General features: G+C 35.1%; 1 protein-coding gene across 1 annotated transcript in view; it reads left to right on the top strand.

Moving 5' to 3' along the window:
• DIAPH2 (diaphanous-related formin 2) overlaps positions 1–23,157 on the top strand; it is a 260,532-nt gene that overhangs the window by 61,300 nt on the left and 176,075 nt on the right.

Genomic DNA, 23,157 nt, shown 5'->3' with positions numbered 1-23,157 from the left:
GGGTTTGTTTGTTTGTTTGTTTGTTTTTTAACTTTTTGGCTTTGAGAATTAACAATTCATGTGATGCTTTTTATTTTAACCATAGGGAGTATTCTGTTTTAATTCAAACCACTAGAATGCTCTTACTTCTGTCAATTACTTGAGGATTTTATTACTTCAAAATTTAAGTTGTATTGCACATAGAGGTTTGTGGTATCCTGGCTGTTGTCTGAATTTCAGGAATTAGAACTGCAGTTTATACTAATACAGTGTTTGAAAAGTTAACTCAGGTTAAGGAAAGTCTCTCAGAGGACCATAACTTTCCTGAACCATTTCTTGAGTAGATTCCTTGAGTTATTTCTGAATATGTTGTTTTCTGTGCTCTTCTGAAATCCCTTCAAAGAGTTAGTCATAGCTGTGTTTTTCATAAAATAAATATACAGTTCTTTCACTCAGAGCTCATGCTCTTTTCAGTAGTCGCTGAATTTGAGCCATTAGTATTCTGCTTTTACAATGCTTCCCACTTTCTGCTCTAGATGTTCAGATATTACATGCAGTAATACAAAAGTATCATCTGCTGTAATTTAACACTTTTTTCCATACCGAAGTTTGATAGATTCTTGATTCATAGCATCGCAGTGAGGTTAAAATGACGTGGAGTTCATCACTGGTTTTAGCATGACAGCAAGACAGGAAAACCTTTAAGGGAAAGAACCCCTAGCAGCAGATAACGCTTAAAATGGAATGAGGCCCTTCTTAATGAAAACGACAAGCTTTTGCCTTGAGCTGAATTCTTTCATCAGAAATCTGAGGAAATGTTTCTGAATTCCTGAAAAGCTTCTTCATTAAAAATGCTGAAAAAACCCTCTTGAAATTTTGACCTAGCTGTCGGTTTCATAGGAGAGGAAATTCTTGTTGACGTAGTTGCACAGTTCTAAAACTACGAACAACAGAAATTCTCCAGATAGCTTACTGTGGTGATAGCCTTGCAGATATTTTTCCTGTTCCTCCTTATGTTGTTCTCAGTTAATAGTTGTAGAAAATAACATGCCATAACAAAGGATGGCAAGACTGTTAAAAATGCTACTACATATTACCCAGGATATTAAAATCTTATTTGGCTGACTAGTAGAGAAAGTCAGTGTTGTCTTTCTTTGACTTCAAGTTTTTCTTAAAACTTGAAAACCTACTAGAAGTCAAGAAGAGTCTCAGAGCATTTAGTTGCAGCACAGGCTCAAATAATTGCATTCCACAAGCAACTTTTTTCTGCAACTGCTATCTGCAAAGGGAAACGTTGAATGATATTCACCATTCTTCCTCACCTTTTGCCTTAAGAGCCACAGGCAGCTCATTAATCCCCAAAATACTTATTTCAAGCATAATCTAGGATCAAATTTCTCTTCTGCTTTAGTCCCATTTCTTAGTGTGGTCTCCTAATATATTATAGGAGAATGATAGAAAGACAAATAGAAATGCATTTCATATTCTCTCAAGAGCACAGTCAGCATGTAAAACAAATAAACGGGTGAGTGGAAGAAAACTGACAATTGCCAAAAGCAATTGTTGATGACTTAGTGTTTACTATCTTGTATTTCATAGCATTTTGGAATGCCAGTGGGAATAGTAACTGAAGTAAAACAAATGATAGTATAGACAGTTACTAAAAATATGTAATTCCATAGAGGTTGCAGCACTCAAATTTGATTCAATCTCTGAATTCTATTCATGATTCTCTGGCACAATGAGAATGAAACTTTGGGGTTTTTCCTCACTTAACATAGTTTTGTTTTAAGATACCCCAAGAATAACTTAATGTTGGTTGTCACTAAACTATGTGCTGCCTTGCTATCTGAGTACTGCCTGTTTCAAGGAAGGCAGCCAAAGCTGCAGGGAAGTGGTACTTTTGGAGCCCAAAAGTGTGTGTGTGTGTCATAATAAGACACTTCTGAAGCACAATTTTCATTAGTTAATGAGTTATTGCATTCATCAGTTAGCTGCTTGTAAAACATAAGAATGTTTAATCACAGAGCACCAGGAACAAAAAGGAACGATCCCTGACTGGTAAAATAATTTTGCTTCAAATATACTTAGATACAAATTTTCTTTTAAAAACTATGCATAAGGTTAAATCTTTACTTGCTACTGTAACATTAGATATTTAATACTGGTGCCCCATGAACATCTAGAATGTATTTAGTTAGGTTCAAATCAGTACTAACAGTCAAACTGCACTATTTGGTCTGTGAAATAAGTTACTGAGCACACTTACGAAAATATCTCTTGTACAGGGAGCAATGGAAACATTAAAAGTATTCCCTTTCAGACTTTACAGCATTTTGAGATCTTGGGGTTTGAACTAAGTTAACTGAGACCTAATTATCATTGTCTCAGTACAGTCTAGAAGGGTTTTCTCCATTTTTCTTCAAGAGAAATACAGATGATCCGAATACCTTTTAAGGGCCTCTGACAAATGGACTCTGGGGCTTCAAATTTTCATTAAAGATCTTAGATGAGTGTTTTCAGCTTGGAACTGTGCTTCCAGATGCAGAGGTGGAAACAATGATTATAGTCTCACAGACCATTTTGGCAAGTAAATGATATTCCAGATCAGGCACACTTGAAAATGAATGAGCAACTGTGGTGGTTGTTAATGAGTTGGGTGGTATTAAGATGTGGCACAGTTACTGCATTGTGAGTGGCAATGAAACACGTAGATGCATGTTTCCTTGTGTAGCTGCACAGAGGAAAAGAGTAAAGATGGTATTAGTTTCCAATCAGTTACTTGTTTTCTTTTGATCTGGTTAATTCTAAGAGAGAATCTGATATCGTCCAGAATTTTATTTTGTGAATCATGCGTTGCTTTAAAGTGAAAGCAGTGATTTTGCTGGTGAAAACATGCATCATCCTTTTACAGTTTTTGAGTCACGACTTGAAAATTTCAGGCTCAGTAGTATTTGGTTTGCAAAATAATCTTATCATGGATTGATTTCTGTTTTGATATTTAAATAGCAAGAGGAAGGAATTCTATTGAGGTATTGTTAGCTCAACCTTATCTTCTTTTTTTTAAAACAGTTAAATCTTACCTGCAAGCAACAGTCTCTTCAGACAAGTTTTTTTAACGAGTAGAATAACCTTTACATAGTGAGATTTTTTCCTTTTTAAAATTTGTGTGATCAATTTTAAGCTTTGTGTGATCACATAAATATTTTCTTAATTAAAAAAAAAAAAACAAGCCTTTCCAGTTTATGGAGTATAAAGAAAATGTGAAATAAACTCAATGAACAATCTTCCTTAGCTGGATTACATAGTATGAACCCTGGAGCATTTCTTAATAACTGAAGAGAGGAGATCCACGTGATCAGATAAATGCACCTTGTCCGTGTGAGTCTGTTATGTGATCTTAAGTCATTAATTTCTGTAAATACACAGTGAAATAATGAGGTGTGTTATCAACTAAGAATGCCTTCTTGTTGATGTCTTTAGATGGTCCCACTATCAAAATTCTAGAACTAAAAAAATTACACATTTTTGATTAAATGTGTAATAGTAATTTTCTAGTGAAGGAAATATAGTAATGAAGTTGAACAAGAATTTATGCTTAGTATATTAATCCAGTCTGGATATATATTTCTGGAAGCTTGGGCTACTGCTTTTTGGCGGGGTCGGGGGTGTGTATATTTGTATTTCTGTAGAATGTCTGTAAAAAAACCCAACAACTAAAATCAAGTGTTTAAAATGTTAGTGTTCTTGGCAAGAACCTACTTAATAGCAAATCTTTGAAATCATTTCAGTAGGTCATATTATGTTGTGCAGCTAGAACATTCTTTTTCCAAATTTTGCTTTTGTCCCTTAACTGACATCAAATTTTATCTTCGGCTACCAGAGTAAGGGAAAAGAACACCAGCAGCAGCAGTGTGAGGTCTGCGGTGCTTTGTGGAATATGATCTCAAAAACTCCCTATGTTGGTGTTTTAATTTTTGGAATATTAAGTACATATATAATTGTATGATGAAGTGCCTTCTAGCAGGTAAAAGTAAAGGATTAAAATGTTATGGCTCTGTAGATAGGCTGTGATACATCATATGCTTGGATCTCGGATAACTTTGTAATAATGTGACGATACTCAATGTATCAGGCCTGCTACTATAAAAACCACTTTTCACTGTTTGATTGATGGTCTAATTGCAAAACACTACAAAGCAAGTTAATGCCTTCTCCCTAAAGGATCATGTTAATTTCTGGCTCTTGTAATTTAGGTTGTGTATTTTGCCAGTCAAGAATGATAGTGGTGCTCTGAAGAAATTAATTATGTGTACAGTAGATCTGTAAAGGTAGTAATTAGTACATAATAGTCTGTAACTACTGGGATTGTTCCAGTACAGAATTCATTATCCATCTAACTTACCTCAAGGGAAAACTTCTCGATCAGGGTTCTGTTGCTTCTTTATGATTAGACTTTTAAAATACAATTCAACAATCATTTTGATATGTCTCCAAAATTGAAGGAAGGTTTTAATAGCTGAATTGTATTTTTCACATTATGGCAGTTTGAGTGAGAAAGGACAAGAGAAAATACAAACTTGCATGTAAACTGTAAGTGAACAAAACATGAACAAAATATTCACTTTTTTAATATGTATAATGTAATAATAGATACGTAATAGAAAATATATTAAATAGCTTATTTTAATATGGTCTTGTTTTAGTAATTACAGTATGAAAACTTAGGTGGCTGTCCAGTCCTACCTTTGATATCTCCCTCTGTGAACAACTTTTAGGACTCATCTGTAGCTCAGTTTTAAAATGGTAGTAATCATGAAAAATTAGTAAAACGTTGATAGGATTAACTAGAATTTAGTTTTAACTTGTTCATGTTTTGGGTCAGTGGCTGTATTTTAGTATCTAAACTTGTTTTGTTAGTTGAGGAGGAAGAGGGTTGAAATGGGCAACTGACAGTAGTATGAAAAGGTGGTGGAAAAATTTAAGAAAGAGGATAAAAAACATACCAAAAAAGCTGAAGAACAGTCCAGGGAGACAACATTACTTCTGAGGAAGACACAACATATGACATGATGAGGTTAAGAAAAAGGTGATATTTAAATAACACTAACTACAGTGATATCATCAACATCCTCTTTTGTCAACATTATGAGTAAAGCTTATTTGAAGGTGATAAACAGTTTCTTTTTTAGGATATAAAAGGTTAGACTATGAACCGTTCAGGAAACTGTACTTGTGCAGAACTGTAAGCAGATAACAATGCTTATCCAAATTAGTTTATTGTAAACATTATAAGGTAAATGTTCTTTCTAAATTAGTCGGAAATAGCAAGGGGACTGGCTCTAAAAATAGATGCAGGTGGAATACTGGCTGTTACTGTACATAGGTGGTATGATAGATGTATGCAGGTGTTGCACTCAACGTTTTCATGAACAAAAAGTATACAAACCTTCTGTGGAGACTTCAACACTTATTTGTACTTTATTAAAGCGTTAAGTTTAATCAAAATACAACAAACACCATTATTCCAGTTATGTTGATACTAACACTCAAACATAAACTTCTTATCATCCACCCCTTCTTTTTTCTGATGTTATGCTCACACATCCTATGTCTCCCTGAAGAGTGAAGGTCAAATAGTGTTGCCACAAGCCATCGGCATCTCGAGTTCTTCACCACAAGTTGTATGATCTTATAGTGGAGATTTTCCTCCTTTTAAGTCTGCTTGGGGTTGTTCTAGCTTGCTGCTAAAATACTGTTTAAAAGATACTGACAACTCTTTTTCTGCTAGTAGATCATTGACTAGTGTCTTCTGTTTGCATGTGTTGAGACTTTCTTCAGTTCTGGTAAAATTTCTGTACGTTTTTCTTCCCTGCCTTAAAGTTCTTGGATGACTACATAAGAATTAGAGTGCATTATTAAAACTTGAGCTGCCGTAGTCTTTTGATTGCCACCTAGTTTCTGTGGATACGTGGCATTTGAGGTCTAAATGTCAGCTTTCTTGGAGTAGTGAATTAAAGGCCAGAATGTAGGTGGGCTGCTATTCCCACCCACTTTAGCTTTTATTTTGCCTTGCTTGCAGCATCCACAAGAACACCTTATTATATCTTAAATTTATATTTTTCCATTGTTAAGAAAACATGCCAGAAAATTTGAACAACTTACCTACTTCAGTATTTGAAATTATTCTTCTTCCCCCGAAAGTTCTGTAGTACAGCAATATGAAAGACGTAACTGTCTGTATTTAATTTCTTCATGTGTGTTGAACAAATTAGACATATAAACCAGGAAGTTGCAATGTCCTTAGTATATTTTTATTAGGCTTTAATTAAAACAACCCTTCTGGTTTGAACACATTTTGTTGATACTATTAACATGTTAATTCTGTAATATCCGTGTACAAGTAAATAGTAGTCTTACTCACTAACATCATGCAGAAGATGTTCACGTTATGTTCACATGTGGAATACCCCTGTGCAGTCTATAGTGAGTTTTCTTTGAGGCCCTTTTGCTGCTACTCGTTGAGCCATTGAATGTTCTCAATAGTTTCTGTCTTTTGAACCTTATTGTACCTTCTAATTTCAATTGTGCAAGGTACCTTTATGCAAGAAGGGAATGTAGAACTGACTACCAAATCGCCTAGTCGGGAGGGGAATGTTAAAGCTATGTCTTTTGTGTTCTACATCTGATATAAAGCAGGCTGATTTTTGATCTCCTGAAGAAAATCGTGTGTAATTTTTTCCCTCTGTAAAACCACCCATTCTTAAAGGATAGCGTGTTATTTTGCAAGGTTTTTTAAAATTTCTGGAGTAACTTATACTCTTTCTATTTACACCTCTGCCAGATATTGAGGAGAGGGAGAAAGACAGTCAGGCTAGTTTCAATGTTAGTCAGTAGATACTGTTGATTCAGTTGGTTTTTGTTCCTTCCCTTTGCTCCCCTAGTTAACAGGTATGTCTTTCTGACATGAATTTTATTATTTTTAACCCCCTCTGTGACCAGTTAGTCTGCTGAAGCAGATGGTGTTCTTTCTTTGATCAGAATGAATTTTAGCTTCAAACATTCTCATTGAAATAATTAAGTCTGCATGCATTAAATGCAGTTTTAAAGTTTTTATTCTGCCATCGAAGTGATGTAATATTTCAAGATTGATTCTACCTCTGTGCAGTGTTCCTCTGTGAATATTACAGACCTTATAGTCATTGTTGTTCTTGACTGACAAATGACAATATGAAATATGCATCTTTCTTTATCAGCCCTTCCTTTGTGCATGACATAATGAAACATTTAGTGGGGAGAAAAAAGTTTTGTTTATCTTACTTTTCAGCTATTTCTTAGTAAAGAGATAAGTGGCAGCCAAAGAATGAGGTCGCTGCACCATTAAACTTGAAGGAAACCTGTTTGCATTCATTTACATTTGGTACTTATAAAGAAAAGGAAAAAGGGATTAGTACTTTAAAAAAAATAGATCTGAATTTGATATGCTAAGAAGCCCAGATCAAATTCACCAGAGAACTTACTTTTACAAGCTTTAAATGGACTCGGTTTTGGCCGAAGTTCCTGTAACACAGTGTGTTTGTAGGTGTGAGACGGCAAGCTTCAGCTTAATACAGGAATCTCTAGCATTAAGCACAGATACGTTGTATTAGCTCAACTGTTGCATTGCTTTGGTGAAATAAAAAGAAAAAACCACAAACTCATAATGTATTTGTTTCTGGATTGCAAACTGCAGGTGGCTCCCTTGGTCTTCTGATTAATTCAGGATGTGCATGTTTATTTCCTTTCCGCCCTCGCCCTCTCCTTTTCAGAAGTGTATGAATCCAAACCGAAGGAAGATACTGCTTTGCAGTGTAGGGTCACCAAATGTTTCTGTGACTTACAGGAATTTCATTTAGTTAGATTGCATGCTTAGGTAATCAGTCTTCATATCTCAGTTTCACATAGAAGTGAAGCAGGCTGGTTTGTTTTCATCTTTCAATGTATTTGAAATTGTTTTTCTTTTTCAACAACAGAATAAATTCAAGTACCCTAAAGAAGAAAGAGTGAGTTACTAGTTTGCCATTTTCATCTTTTCCTTTCCTTCTCAACTGGATTTATCCAGTAGGTAAACTGTCAAACTCAGGGATGGAAAAAGCTGTGCATTGTTTAAATAAACTGATGCCTGGAATTATTACCACTTAGCATAGATTTATATATGTGTGTCTCTATATTTGTGTTTTTGTATGTTTTTATATGCATTTTTTTCTATTCTTAAATGATCTTAGAATTATTTAAACAATGATCACAGTAAATGCCTAAAGAATATATTTCTTGATTAAGGAAAAAAATATTTGTATATAATTACGAATGAAATGAAAGCTTTTCTGCCCAGAAGTGTCAGGGGCAATTTGCACCAGATAACGATACCCAGTCTTGCTATGTTTAAAGTATCAAGAGGAAAAAAGAAGGGGGGGAAAAAAGGCTTATGTTTTCTTTGTATTCAGTTTTGCATCAGGTACTAAAGCTTAACTGCAGAAGTTGGCTCCTTAGTAGTTATACTTTATTTATAAACTTTCAGTAGTTACACAGAGAAGCCCGGTCTCCAAGCTGACCTCAGGAATGATGCATGTAGTTTTGCTGCAGCTGGGCTATTGTTCAGGAGAATCACAAATGAGGCCTCCCAAGAATTACTTGTATGTATGTTCCTGTGTAAATTTTTTCATATGAGGAAGCCACTGTGCAAATGGTAGCTGTTCGATAGCACCTGCTCCTGTTGAAGGGAGTGTGTGTCTTTTATTTCCAGAGCATCGGTACACATTTCTTTCATCATAGTACAAAAGGACTAAAATGAGAACAGCATTCTGAAGGTGCCAAAACAAACAAAAGCTTCCAATTAGGAGGCAATGTTTGTAAATTTTAGTTCTTCATCTTTTATTTCAAATAGCATTTTAGCACACTTACCTTTCAATAAGTTAAATGATTCCTTTTCTACGTGGAAGGTAATTTGTAACATTGAGTCACAAAGATTATATATTTTATTTTGAAAAACCATGTTATGTAAAATAGATGTACTGTTGGTATGACCTACTAGCAATTATACTGCTTATTTGCTAGAAGTAGATCAGAAGCTGAATATTCACGCCCAAATTGGTATTTAAAAACCACTGTAACAAAAAAGTCTTTTACTCGCTTTACTTGGGAGTGCCTGACAGTTCTGTGTTGATTGTATTTAACATGAATTCTATATGGTAAAACACAATGTTGTATGATGAAATGTACAGATAGGCATTGTTGTAAATGTTACCAAGAACAAATGAAGGTTTCCTTTTCATAAATGACTTTGATGCTAATATTTTGACCACAGGTTTTGTCTGTGGTGGACTAATGTGAGGGAACACTGATATTTTGTGAAGACTTTCTTTTGAACCGTACAGGAAGTTTGAATTTTTTTTTTTTTTCCACTTTGGGACTGTAGAGTTGTTTTCATCATGTGACAGTGAATGAAGAATATCCCAGATTAAAAAAAAAAATCTGTTTAGACTTTCTCAGAAGTTAGGATCAGTCTCAGTTGTTTTGTTTTTTTGTTTTGTGTATTGTATTGTTTTCCTGTAAAATCTTATATAAATAATGCTTTCAGAATGATCATGCCATAGGGTTGAACAGATGCAGGAATTTTACTGGAGATCTCAGGCTGTAGTACACTTTAATTATGTCTCTTTTACGACTCTGCTTTTAAAAGCTTTGCAGTATATTCATAAGGCAAAAATTTAATGAGGGACAAGTCAGATAGGTGCAATTTTCCCTATTTGTTATTCCTGGAGCTTGCTTTCTTTACATGTGCAATAGTTAAAGTTAGTATTTTTTCAGAGCATTGGTGTTGAGTCCGAAGGGTTTGGATATTATCTTGGTTAGCATAACATAAAGAATTGTAATAATTGCAGCTTCAGAAAAGCAAATACAAGTAGTCTGTATGTGAATTAAATTATATTCAGATTAAGAAACAGATTTGAGGTCTGTGATATTTGAAAGTTGCTAGCTTTATTCATTGATTGCTTTGAGGTATATAATAATGTATTCCACACAATTCCTATAGAAATCGAGTTCAGCTTCAGAATCAGCATTGTATCTATTCTGAATCCAGGTCAAATGCTCTAATGTGGAGGTGATTCCTTCAGTTTTAGCTTAATTAGCACTGTTTAACCCTTTTGAAATGTCATTAGGACACGTTAGTCTTCCCCACTGGAGATTTGAGGAGGAAGGATACAAAATAAAACCCTGCTAGTTACTTCTACAGATACACGCTGATTATCTGCCTTTAAGCGTGAAACTGAGATTGTAGAGGATGTCATGTGTGTATATGCTTGCTGTAAGACCATCATTTGATTAAGAAACCTGTGAAACTGAAAGTGTTTCTGAAGAGTATTAATAAAGAAGCCCCTGCTGCTCAGCTTTGGTGCACGTTTAAATCAGTAATTTTGTCAAAAAGCTTCAGCAGTAGAATTTAACGAAGGCTATTTTCTTTTTTCTGAAGTATGACAGTTTTACTATCATAGTTTTTCCGCTTAAGTAAAGTATGATAGTTTTGCTGCTTGAGTAATTTTAGGTATTTTTTGGTATTCCTTCAGTAAACTTTGGGAACTGCTTGGTAATTCTAAAAATGTAATAAATTAATGAACGTCTTTTGTGTTATTGCATTCATAAAAACCTGATTTTGGAAATGCTAAGAACTGACTTGCAGAAAGTGAGGTTGGTGTTGGGGTTGTGGTGAACTTGTAGAGCACTCTTGTGTAAAAGGCTTGGAAGGAAAAATACTGGAGTGAGAAGAGCCGTGTATTATCTTAAAAGGTCTCCTGTATGTGTTTTTAACAATGTTGTGACTGAGCTGTCTTAGTTATAATGTCTGAAATTTTAGGTGGTAACTTACAGAATTCATGTATTAATTTGTTAGACTCGAGTTCTCAGAATTTAAAAATGAAAATCTTGAAGTGGAAAGGTGGAGGAGTCAATTCTGACTATAAAGCAAAGTCAAGGGGAGGTAAACTCTCAAAGGCATGTGTTGTTTTTTTTCCTACATTTGGTGTCTCAGAAGTCCAAGTTAGAAAAGAGTAAGGGTCACTACTTGTCGTACACAGACAAGTGTGTGTTACCCACATACATATATTCAACAAGTTTGGGATTCCAGCCCTACTGTGTGATAACTGTTAGTAGTGAGTACATTCTGTACCTACTATATGCTTTGTTTTTCTGAGGGAACTAGAGCTTTTGTTTGTAGCAGCCTTGTAAAATACAGCGGAGGAAGAAAGGCAGTTTTGTATTCTGAAATGTCTATTTCAGTCTCAGTGATGCAGTGCTCAAATAAACTATAGCACATTTAACGAGCAGTGGAGGACAGAGACACATGTACTAAGCACATCAGGGAAAGGGATTGTGTACAAAGACTAATTAGCATGAAATATGAATACATTCATGAAGTAGTCTTGATCTATAATGCTCTTACAGAGAGTATTTTTTCCATGAATTCGACGAAAAAGAAATTCAGAAGTTGAACTGAAAAAAGAATCTGTGTTGAACTGAAAAAAGAAGTGGGTTTTGTTTGTTTTTAAACAAATAAAAATCTGTATTCCTGGAATAAAACACATTCTGTATGAATAGGTAAAAAGATTAGACTGAAAAGAATGTGTCCTCTAATGTCAAAACAGAAAAAATAACCCTTGAAAGATACTCTTTTTCAAGTTTTTTTTTTGCAACTTCATTTTTTGCAAGGGAATTTAAGCTAGGTGTAGAAAAATCTATTTAATTTGAAGCTAGTTACTCAGAACATGATTAAATAGCCCGTTCCATGGATTTTACAGTAATTTTTTGTTAAATGAACTGTTAAGATTTTCTGTTGTGGAAATTTTGCTAAAGTGCAGCTTATCTTTCATGTGTAAGAATGTATATCTATATATGTACTTAAAATACACTGATAATGAGTTGGAGGTCAATCACTTGTCTTTTCTAGATCTGTGTCCTGTAATTCTGTGCAGGATGGTTTTAATGTCTTTTGCCTTCTGATGTGTTATTTGTAGCTGTGTTTTCTGGAAACTTTCTCAATGTTGGTAAAGGAAGCTCCATATCTAGCTACTGCTAGAAAGCTGAGGGTTGTAATGCAGGTTCTTCAGCTGAAGTAAGGCCACGCAGTTGGCTGTGAATTTGTGACCCAAGTGGAGGTGGGAGGGGAAAAAAAAAAAAAGTCTGGAGGAAAGGATGGAAAACAGATCAGCTACTTACCAGGAAAGTTTGTGCTGACTATTAAATAGACTATGCACCTATATTTTAATATCCTGAAAGCTTCCAGCAGAGTTCCAGGGATAACAGTGCATTTGTTTAAATAAATAAAACCCCACCGTAAACAAAGATGTAGTTATAAGCAAAATTTATGGCCTGACTTGTAAAATAATTCTTTTAAGTCAGTATTAAGGAGATGTTCCCTCCATCTTTCAGCAGCACCATAGCTAGTACATACTACCTTACTTCCGAAATGTACTTTCTCTCAAATTTCTCTTATGAAATACAATGTGAGGTTTTTTGTAAAAGTGTAAACTGACAAAATGTGGTCTGGTTCATGGCCTAGTTCCAGTTACGTATTGTGCTGACCTGCAATGATGTCGTATTTACAAAAAATGCTCCCCTCCCCATGCCTTTTGGTTTTATGTGCAAAACTGATTTTTCTTCTTTTTTTGCTGATCAAAAGAAAAAAATTCCTCATCTGCTTTTGAGATTGCAACTTTTAGTTGATTGATAGCCGTTTCAACTGTAATGCTATTAGGAGATGCTTTGAACAGAATATCTGCCATTGCAAAAATTCCTGCCATATATGCGTAGAGTAAGGATAGATCTGTTATCTAAATGAATAAAAGTTCTTTGGAGAAAGATACATTAAAAAACTATCGAAAGGATTAAAAGTTAACACATGCTATTAAGTTTCTGAATTCATTGAGAAATTGAAAATACTAGGTACATAGGCATTAACACAGATAAAAAGCTGATAATTTTGTTGAGTTATTGAATTACTTGTTAGTGATCTCTAAAGGATGTAAAGTTGAAATTACAATTTTGTATATTCTGGAAGTGCTGTGTGTCTTGTTTCAGTTTCCCACAAATGCACTTCTCTGAAACTTCATTCTTTCAGATACGTTTTTCTGTTCTGTGAAGTGGGAATATAATTATTTTAGAATACTAATATGGAATAATTGCCCAAGGTGAAGAGGCAGGGGAATAAGAAACTTATGGCTTAAAGGCTTTCTAAAAGTAAAAAGTCCACATGGTAACCTGGCTGATTTTTATAAGTCAATGCGGACCTGTCTGTAGGTTTTGTGTTCTGAAAGGTAGTATGTGTGGAATAAGCTTGGAGGTTTTCCTTTTGGAACATTTTGTCCTTGCATTTAAGACATTTGGATCATTAGCACTGAGATACTGCCTTCTTAATGAGCCCTTTTAGCCAAATTTTGCTTATGTTGGTAACGTAAAGGTAAGCAAGCATAGATTACATCTGCTAAATTTAGAATATACTGTGGATTCTGTATGCATATATGCTTAAAATGTGCTGAGGTGAACAGCAAGACGACTATTTTGGTAAAGGTGAGAGAGTGGTCGCTGTGTGTTTCAGGACTATTTTTAGTCTGCTATAGCGCAAGTGGCTTAATTTAGTACTCTGCTAGGTCCCCTAAGACTACTCCTGTAATGTGGAAGTAATTTATCTTCTATCTCTTCAAGGCAGATAATCATTGCACACGTATTCAGTGAGCACCTGGGTGTTTTCAAGACTCTTTGAGATACTTGGACCTCAAGAAAGCTTTTTCAAGGTAGATCTGTTAGAAGGTAGTAATAACATATACAACCATACAGGGTTGTCTTCAGGCTGGTTGAGCCCGGTATTTTGTCTTCAGCAGGTGACCAAGAGCAGATGCTTAGGTAAAAGAGTAAATACATGTTAATTAACATATATTAAATGTCTGTCTCTTTATGTACATAGACAGAATAAACTAAATAGTGATACTTCCCAGCTCCCAACAGTTGACAGTTTTTTCTGAGCCAGAGGTCACATCTTTATACATAGTTAAGTCTTCAATGTGTTTTTTCTTCAGTGAACTCGTGATCTTTTAGCATTCATAACCTATGGCAGTGATCTTCTCTGTATTTCAAACAAATGTGTAGTTTTCCAGTGTTTCAATCCTGCTGCTTGCTAGTCTTCCTGGTTTGTTGCCTCCTTTTTCTGTCATTGCAAGTTTCATTAATTACTAATTTATATTTACTTTCTCTGTGTTTTCAAAGGCCAAAATTGTACATGATACACAAAAGACAAACAGTAATACATCACTGAATGATGGCCATTATCTAATAAGTACCAGTTGATCTACCAAAGTTATTGGGGGGGAATCTCATGGGTTTGGTTGTCTTAGTATGGAATCATCAAAAGTCTCAATTCCTGTTTGTTTTTCAGAGAGTTACATTAGTTATGCCAGAAACATTTCACTGTCTCAGTATATTGAAACTCTATTGGGATGACCTTAGTTAGAATGATCGTTAGTCAGAATGATTGTAATGTGGAAAGTTGCAATATGTCTTCCCTGTGACAATGTGTGGTGTGGCAGTTCCTGTTCCAAACAAGGCAATGTCCTCTAATGTGTCTGGTTAAAACTGTAAGTAATTCTAATCCAAATGTTGTAATAACCTGTATTCTTGTCACTGATATGTAACAAAAATATTTGTGCCCACGTATTAGGTTGAAAGGTATGCTTCTTATAGATTACATGCAACTAATTAGATTTGATACCGTCTACCACAAGGCCACAATATCAAACGCTTGTTATGGAAGACTAATTTCTCAATGTTTTATAAATAAAGATAAAAGATGCTATTTATATTTATCAACTATCAAAGCTGTGATTTCCAGTCAGCTTCACAAGGCACTGCTTACTGGTTATAGAAATTAATGGAATCTATTAAGACAGATAATTTTCAAATTATTTTTAATATGATCCTTTTCCCCTGTGAAGTTATGCTTTAGACCTGATGCCTATGAAAGCATCCCTTTAAGTTCTGCTGGCTTAAAACAATAAATACCAGCTAATTACCAATATATTTTTTAAACTCTAAATTAGTAAGAGAATAGAATTTTTTACTAAACATTAAATCAAATTTCTTACGTACTAAGTCGATGGAGATGTAACATTGTATATTTCACTGTGTAGATCAGGGTGTGTAACCAGGATGTACCACGTTACACTTAAAAAACTAAAGTAGATGTTGGAGGTGGGGTTTAGATATAGAAGAGTGAAACAAATTTTCATGCGTGTTTATTTAAAACCTTGATGATAGAGAAATACTTTAAAAAGGGAGAGGATACTGGAATATGCCTTTGGAAATGTGTATTTTACTTAGTGTTTAAATATTTAGTCAGGAGCTTTATATGTCAGATATCACAGTGAAAGAGGAAAAGAAATTAATTTAGCACTTAGTTTTTAGTAAAATTTTAGTCTGTTCCATTAAACACCAATATTTATTTAATATTGGTATTAAGGGACTGTATAAAGGGATTTTTGGATCTTGGGATCTCTTTTTAGCTTCATTAGTTCTAAAATTTGTTTGGAAAATGTGATTCTTGTAAGTGACTTTATTGGGAAGGATGTGCCTTTTACAAGCCTAATCAAGAGGAACAATAGCTGAGCTATTAATTTAAAAGTTTTTTGTTTACTAGACTTGTCATAGTAATAACAGAAAATGAGTTTATTAAAATCTTGATAAAATGATAGCAGGTTTTTGGCATTTTGTTTTACTTTGAATTTTTTTTTCTGTCTTGGTGACTTTCTTTTACTTTTGAAAGTTGTATGGATAACAGGTGTACCAGTTAGCTATAATTATTTTCCAAGTTCTATCCTATCTTGCAGTTCTGAGGTGATGATGACCTGGTATCAGAGGAAAAAAATATAACTGGGACATGGAACTGTCTAAATTAGAAATACTATTATAGGCAGCATTTTATTTTTATAGGCAAATGTCTTGTCTGACCCACATAAAAACTTACTGTATTACTTCTAAAAAGCATTGACTGATCTTTTTAGTCATTAGTGAAGCACTAACATACAGGCAGCAAAGACACGTAATGTCTCAGTGCCCAGCAAAACCGACCAAGGGTAAGCATCTCTTCGGAGCGAAAGCCAGCATGTTCATGTTGAGCGTCACCGATGTTGAAGCCGTGGCAGTGGCAAAGGGAGAAATGGGGTGGACAATCCTGAGGCTTTCTTCTATATAAAAATTCATGGAGGGCATGTGAGAGAAGAGTTCATGGAAAAGACTACTAGCTTTTATTCCAGCTTCTTACAGCACATCGTACAACACAGTTAAGTGGGTCCATTGAGGATATTTTCAGCTGTTGTTTAATTTTTAATGTTCAGAAGGAGTACTTGCATGTATTTCTTGTGACTGTTTGTATGTGATGAATTGTTAATATTTTCTTACTGTCTTTCAGCAAAAGCAACATCTTTTGCATTGGTCTTTAGCAAGATAAATAGAAGGGGGCAAAATCAGTTGTGTATGGCTCTTTTTTTTTTTTAAATAAAGTATTTGTGGCCCAGACATCTACTTTATTTCAAGCTGTTGACAGAAAGCTGAAAGCAGCTTCCAATATGGAGTGCTTAATTAAGTACACTTTAACCGTACAACTTTACTGCACAAGCTCCTGATGCAGACTTTCAAATTGCTCTTGAAACTTAAGTGCCATTTTAGGGCAATTTTAATAGAACCAGAAATATTTAATATAGTCATTAAATGTGATGGTCAAATATAATAAAAATCAATTGTATTATAAGAACAAATAATAGGAATGTAGATCCTCTGATTTTTTGATAAACTTGTAAAACTAAGTCATGATTTTTTTTTTCCATAGAGCATAATCTGTTGGGTTGATGTCACTTCCTTCAGCTTGATTACATTAATTAGGCAAAAAACATATGCAATTGCAAGAGTTTCCATGTTTTTTTCCCCTGTCAGTTTTATTTTTTTTATCTTGAGAGCTCAACTAAGATCCACTTTCAGATCAATTGCTTGCTTTCCTTGTAATAAAATTGTTTTCTTTCTTTCTTTCTTTTTAAATGCTGTACCAGGTATTTAGCTCTTCTGATTGCAGAAAGGACAAAGTGACAGCAGGAGTGCTTAATTAATTTTACTTCAGGAATTGATAACTGAGTGATTTTTAGGTGAACTGCAAAATGCCAGGTGGCATTGGGAATAAACATGAGATCACACAGCTGCTGGCTGAATTGACAAGGGGGCGTGGCTAGTGTCTGTTAATGCTTTTGCATTTGTCTCTAGATATTTGGGGAAATGGTTTGCCATTTGTCAAAGTTTAAGACCAAATGGCAGTGTGCAGGCTATAAATGAATTTGGATACCAAACCACTTTAATCTCAGTTTATGCAGTTCACAAATGGCATGACATCATGTTCTGCAGAAGAAATGATGTGGGCCAGGAGAGAAGTTGTGGCTTCAGCTGTGTGATGCACAGTCCAGGTGCAGGACCGTGGCATCTCCCAGAGTCTCTCCTCTGGGATTCACTGAATATTCTCTAGTTTCATTGGTTATAGGATTGCGTAGAGAATACATCCTTGGTCACCGGTCCATTTAGCTTGCACTGTTGTTTTCTGACTTGTTGCCATTGACAGGGCTCTACTCGTTCAGGATGCTTCTGGACCCATTTGCACTTCTTGATGATCAGCAGGTTATTTGCATAGTTTGGCTATCTGTTTCCTTGAGCATGCAAAACTTGCCAGAGTTCATTCTGCTGTCTAGAACAAGAGGTTGGTCATATTTCGTCTACTTTACTGAAACAAGTGGTTGGTGGAAGTTCACAGGCTTATGCTAACAGCTATGCTAACTAGGCCTAACTTGTGTGAACTGCTGCACTGTTTCATTTGAGTGTGGAAAGTACGCGGTTAGACAGATGGAAAGACTTAGTGTTGGTCTATTGGTGAGGGAAGAGAACAAGTGCAAATTTGAGACTACGTTATGTTTGACTGTCCTCTCTCTCCCCCTTTCCTTGACTTTTCTTTCCATTCCTGGGTGCCTCTAGAAGAAACGCAGAAATAGGAAACTATCAGGAGCTTCCCAATATCATCAATTTAGCCAGGCTTAAAGAAGTTTTATTATGTTGCAGTAGAATTTATTGAATTTATATGCTACAAAATATCTTCTAAATCTTTCAATGGCATTCCTAGCTCCTTATTTCAGTTTTCTACCAAGTCATATCACATGGGGGTTTTTTTGGAATTAACTTCTTGGTGTAATTAATAGTTTCAGCTGTTCAAGCATAGTCCTGTATGTATAGTTTACATCCCTTGAAACTGTATGTACGCTTAATTTTTTTTCTCCCATACGTCTATATTAGCCATAGATCTTCTTTCAGGTAAAGGGAATAATAAAGCAATTAATTTCTTTTGTATATTTACTTTTGCTCCCAAATACTAGTAAATGCAATTGGTAAGCCACTTGCCAGATGGAAATAAGATGAAATTACTCATTCATTTCCTGTGACAATATAAGGGCATTTGTTCACTGTGGGTACGGACTTGATAGAAATTGGAGATTAAGGCTCAGGTTCAGATAGGCTAAATTTCACCTAGATCTCTGCTTTCTCCACACTGTAATTCAATGTACTCCTTTTTGTCTCCCTTTAATTTTCATCATCATCATGTTCACGACTGACAGTTTTTATTGTTAATTCTTTATTAAAGTTATTCACTGCTTACTTAAGAAAGGGGGAAGTTAACATAAACTGGACGTTTCAGCTCAGAGTAAAATGCTTTAACAGCTGCAATAGCATTAAATAAAATTATATGTATTTATAAAAATTCGTCATGATGACTTGGTAGCTGAAGTAATGAATATGTGTAGAATGGTAATTTTAAAGAGCCATGTGTGCTTACTTTTTTTGCTGCAGAAGTACAAAAGTACTGGTGGTAGAGTTTTTTTTCTTAATTACATCTCTGAAGTATTTCACCATGTTTGTGTTTGTTCTTTGCCATGATTATCATTAGTCTTGTTTAATGTTTTTTAAACTTATATAACATTTTGTTTAGTGTTACCATTTTTTCTTTAAACCCTACATGGGTTTCAAGCAGTGCACTTTCTGTGGGATTAAATTAGTTCCCAGCTGAAGGTATCACTAAAGGTACACACCTGAGCTGCACATGCGTTGCATAATGTAAGGTGAACAGAAAACAATCCCTTGCACCATGTTGCATCAGCTTTTTTCCTCCAACACTGATAAACAAATATGTTGTTACTAACAAAATAGAACTCTAATCTAAATTTTAAAAAAAAGTAGGTTACGTAATGTTGGTGTTTAGATCTGTATTTTCTGGTCTTCAAAGAGACATCTACATATGCCAAAACTACTTTTCCCCTTTCACTTTATCATGTTGGCTCTCCTTCCCTTTCCCTCTTCTGTCTGCTTGAGGTAGATGGCAATGAAAACTAAACTCAACCAAAACATTCTGTAGGTGTAACTGGTGTGAGATAATTATGCATTAGTGGGTATTTTGTCATTTCAATGACTGTTAATTGGGTTTTTCAAAAAATGCTTGCTTCTTTCTTACTTCTTCCCAACTGAACGGGGAAATAGTTTTAAACAACCTAAAGTACCATTTTCTCCATTTCTTCAAAACAAAAAATCCACACATATGTGTACCTGTTTGTGTGTGTGTATATATATATGTTTACATATATGTATTCCAGATAAGTCCAAATATTAATCTACATAAATTTGCGTGAAAAGGGATTAACTTTCAAGAAGAAAACCAGAGACGTAGGGTAGGGGATTTAAAAATGCTGTTCATCAGCACAACAGAAGTGCATTAGCATTGTCAGTTATCACAGACATGGTGATCTGAAATATGAGAGGACAACCTGACAGGCCCTTTTCAGGTCCCAACTCCACTCTGCTGGTAGGCAGGCTTCTTTCATGTGGTGACAAAATCCTTGGGCTTCTGGACTCTCTTGCTGAGAACTTGTCAAGGAGATATTCGTCACTTTACCCTTAAGCAGGGTACTCAGAGGTGGATGGCTAGCTCCGCAGGGCTTTGGGTGGGAGATGGACCCTGTGGAATGAAGCTTCAGACTTGGAGAGCTGACCTGTTTCTTTCAGTGTCCTATTCCTTAACCAGTTGTTGTGGTCAAAAAGTAAGGGAATTTCCCCTCTGCTACACTTTTTTTTTTTTCTAAAATATCACCATCTTTGTTATGGAAACCTGAGTATGACTGTCACTAGCTCTAGGTACTGTCAGTAAGACTTGTCGGTTTGAAAACAAGCTGATTTTGAATGAAGATGTAAGCCAGTGCCATTATCAAAGTGCTGTAATGAATAATCACAGCACTAAACTCCAAGGTCTGTATGTAGTAATACAGATTCTTTAGCTTCCAGATTTGATTTTTTCATTTTGCTTTTTTGAGCTACCCTATGTTGACTGCTATAAAATCCTTTTTTCATCTCTCCCTCTGGTTCTGTGGCATCAAACCAAAAAGCGTGTCTCATCTTTAAACAGGCGCTTGTGAAGGGAGTACCTGAAAAGGGTTGGGAGGTTGGTCAGCAATAGTATATCGATTCTGAAATGTATCAAGTAGCTTTTTGTTTGTTTATTTAATTTTTAAAATTTTGTAATCCATCATCCTGTCACAGTTGAGTCACTGCTAAAATGGACTATGCGATCAGAGGAGAGAGAGCCACTAACAGAAGAGGGAAGGACATGGCTTTAGATAGCTCTCTGATGCTTAATGTAATCTCAAGCATGGGTCAAACTGTGTTGGAGAAATGCTAGTAATTTAGTGTCTCTTTCTGCCTATGAGTCTTAGGTTGGTAGGATTGGTGTTGATGCTGGATTGCAACTTTGGTGCAGTCACATAAGCATCTGGTTTGAGTCTCCGTGTTTTTTCGTAAATTGGCATAAAGCTAACTTAGTCTTTAAAGTCTCGTGCTTGAAAAGATAAGAACCTTTGGAAAGAACATCTTCTCTGGTCTTTTCCAAATGGAAAAGTTTTGATCTAACCCGGACATGAAATATTTATAAAATGGATGATTTATAAGTGATGGTGTTACGGCCTTTCAGGCTGAAGCAGGTAAGAGTAGCCATGGTTTATTGTAAAACTTTTGAACGTTTGGTCTTTTGTGTTCTAAATGTGGCTACTCGTTTCACAACCACTAGAAGAGTGCAATCTGGAAACAGGTGAGGAAGGATAATAATGAGAACTGGTTGTTTGCCCTGTACAGGCAGAGGTTCTGTTGTGAATTCTGACTCGGCCCATCCTCTGTGTGTCTCTTTCTATAAAATATTGTATGCTTAAAAACTGAACCCCCAAAACCACTTTCCTTTTTTGATACTGTAGTAGTTGAGTAACTTAATACATGTTTTGTGTTGGGCTCATGTAACACCTTTGCCCTTGAACTCCTGCTCACAAAGGTGTTTCTCTCACTTGCTGTGTCTGATCAGGTGTATGTGAATTACCACTGTAGGAAAAAAGTTACCTTTGTGTGGGGTGAGATTTGATAACAAAACCATCTGTTTCTTCTGTTTTCTTTTACAACTTCATATTTTTGTTACCTCTGCAGTTTTGCAAGCCACAAGACTGAAATGGTTAACACTGTGGCTTTGTGTGTGTATTGTCTTAGCTGGTTACAGAACAGGTTTGTGTTTAGTGTTCACAACTTATGTGACAGGTGTAGTACTCTGTGAGCTGATTGTGAGGGGGTGTGTTGTTCAGCACTTTAAAGACTCAATCATATATGGAAATCCAGAGGGTTTAATTCTTAAACAGATGAATTTTGGAATAGGTCACTCATCTTCTTGAATCATTTCTCACGCCTGTCTCAACAGACACAAACCTGGGCTTTTCAATAGCTTCTGTTAATATAACGGAACTCATAATGTTTATTGCCTTTTCATGGGACAACTAATTTTTAACTCTTGGGTGTTTTTTGTTTGTTTTGTTGAGCACCTGGTTTTATTTCCTTGTTTAATTGAAAACGATTAGTGATAAGGGTGTGATTACTTCATGGGGTGTCACTTCAGGATTTTAAATGGTAATTCATGATAGTTAAAGGTCAGTGCTGGTGGGAATTTTGAGTATTTATCCGTGTATTATCAAGCTGATGTGTAACTCTGTCCTTTTACAAATATAAAGCAAGCTGGTCATATTATGTAGTTAGGCTTGCACAATAATGGCGGGGCAAAGAGAGGGCGAGTATTGCGTTGTTGTTGAATTGTCTTTTTTGTTTAGCTCTTTCTGCTTATAGGCTTTTTAGAGGTAACTGAGGATGAGAGAACTACCTTGTACTAGCTTAGTTTATACTGGTATGAAACTGCCCAAGGTAAACTAATTATTCAAGTGGTATAAACCCAGTAGAATTATTTTATGCCAGATGTTTTCCTAGTGGTAATGTGTGTAAGGAGAAAAATAACTTGTCTTTGTTCTGTTTTTTGTAAGACGTTGAAACTGAGGCTTTGGTGTTGTTATTCGACTAAAAATGAACATCTTCTCTTAGGAGATACCTGTAATGAAACCCATGCTGATAAAATTAGTACAACAAAAAATAATGCTCAGAGAAGAAACGCATATTTAGTCTGCTTAAAACTTCCTCTTAATTTGACTTTCAAGTTTTTCAGTTACTTTTGAATGACTTAAAATGTTCATTAAGTTTAATTAATATTAAGCATGTCAAATTTCTATTCATTCAGTACCAAATATGTTATGTGATATTTAAAAGGAAATAAATCCTTGTTAATGGGTTTACTTAATTAATACTTAAGAAAATTCTGTGAAAGTTAAGTATGTTAAATTATGCAAAAAATCAGCATAGATTTTAAGTATTTCAATACCACGTTACTTTCTATATAATTTTAAGTACTGAATATAAGGGTAGTTATCCTTTCCAATTAAAAAAAAAATTAAATATATGGTATTTTCTTATTTGGTTTTGCTCTTTACCAGTGATAACATAAATAATTAGTAAAAACCTACCTTTGTGTAGTGTGATAAATCTCAAATGATATATCTTATTGGTTTTGGATTAAGACCTTCATAGGGTATTTGAGTTATTAATATTTCAACAGAGGGCACTCACGTGCTTCGAGGTAACACCAGATCACCGTATTTTTAAAAGTGCTTGGAA

The sequence above is a fragment of the Pygoscelis adeliae genome, unplaced genomic scaffold (genome assembly GCF_000699105.1).
Source record: "Pygoscelis adeliae isolate BGI_AS28 unplaced genomic scaffold, ASM69910v1 Scaffold159, whole genome shotgun sequence".
NCBI classification, from domain to species: Eukaryota; Metazoa; Chordata; class Aves; order Sphenisciformes; family Spheniscidae; genus Pygoscelis; species Pygoscelis adeliae.
Note: the sequence above shows the minus strand (reverse complement) of the source record. Positions and strands in the feature narration are given on the sequence as shown.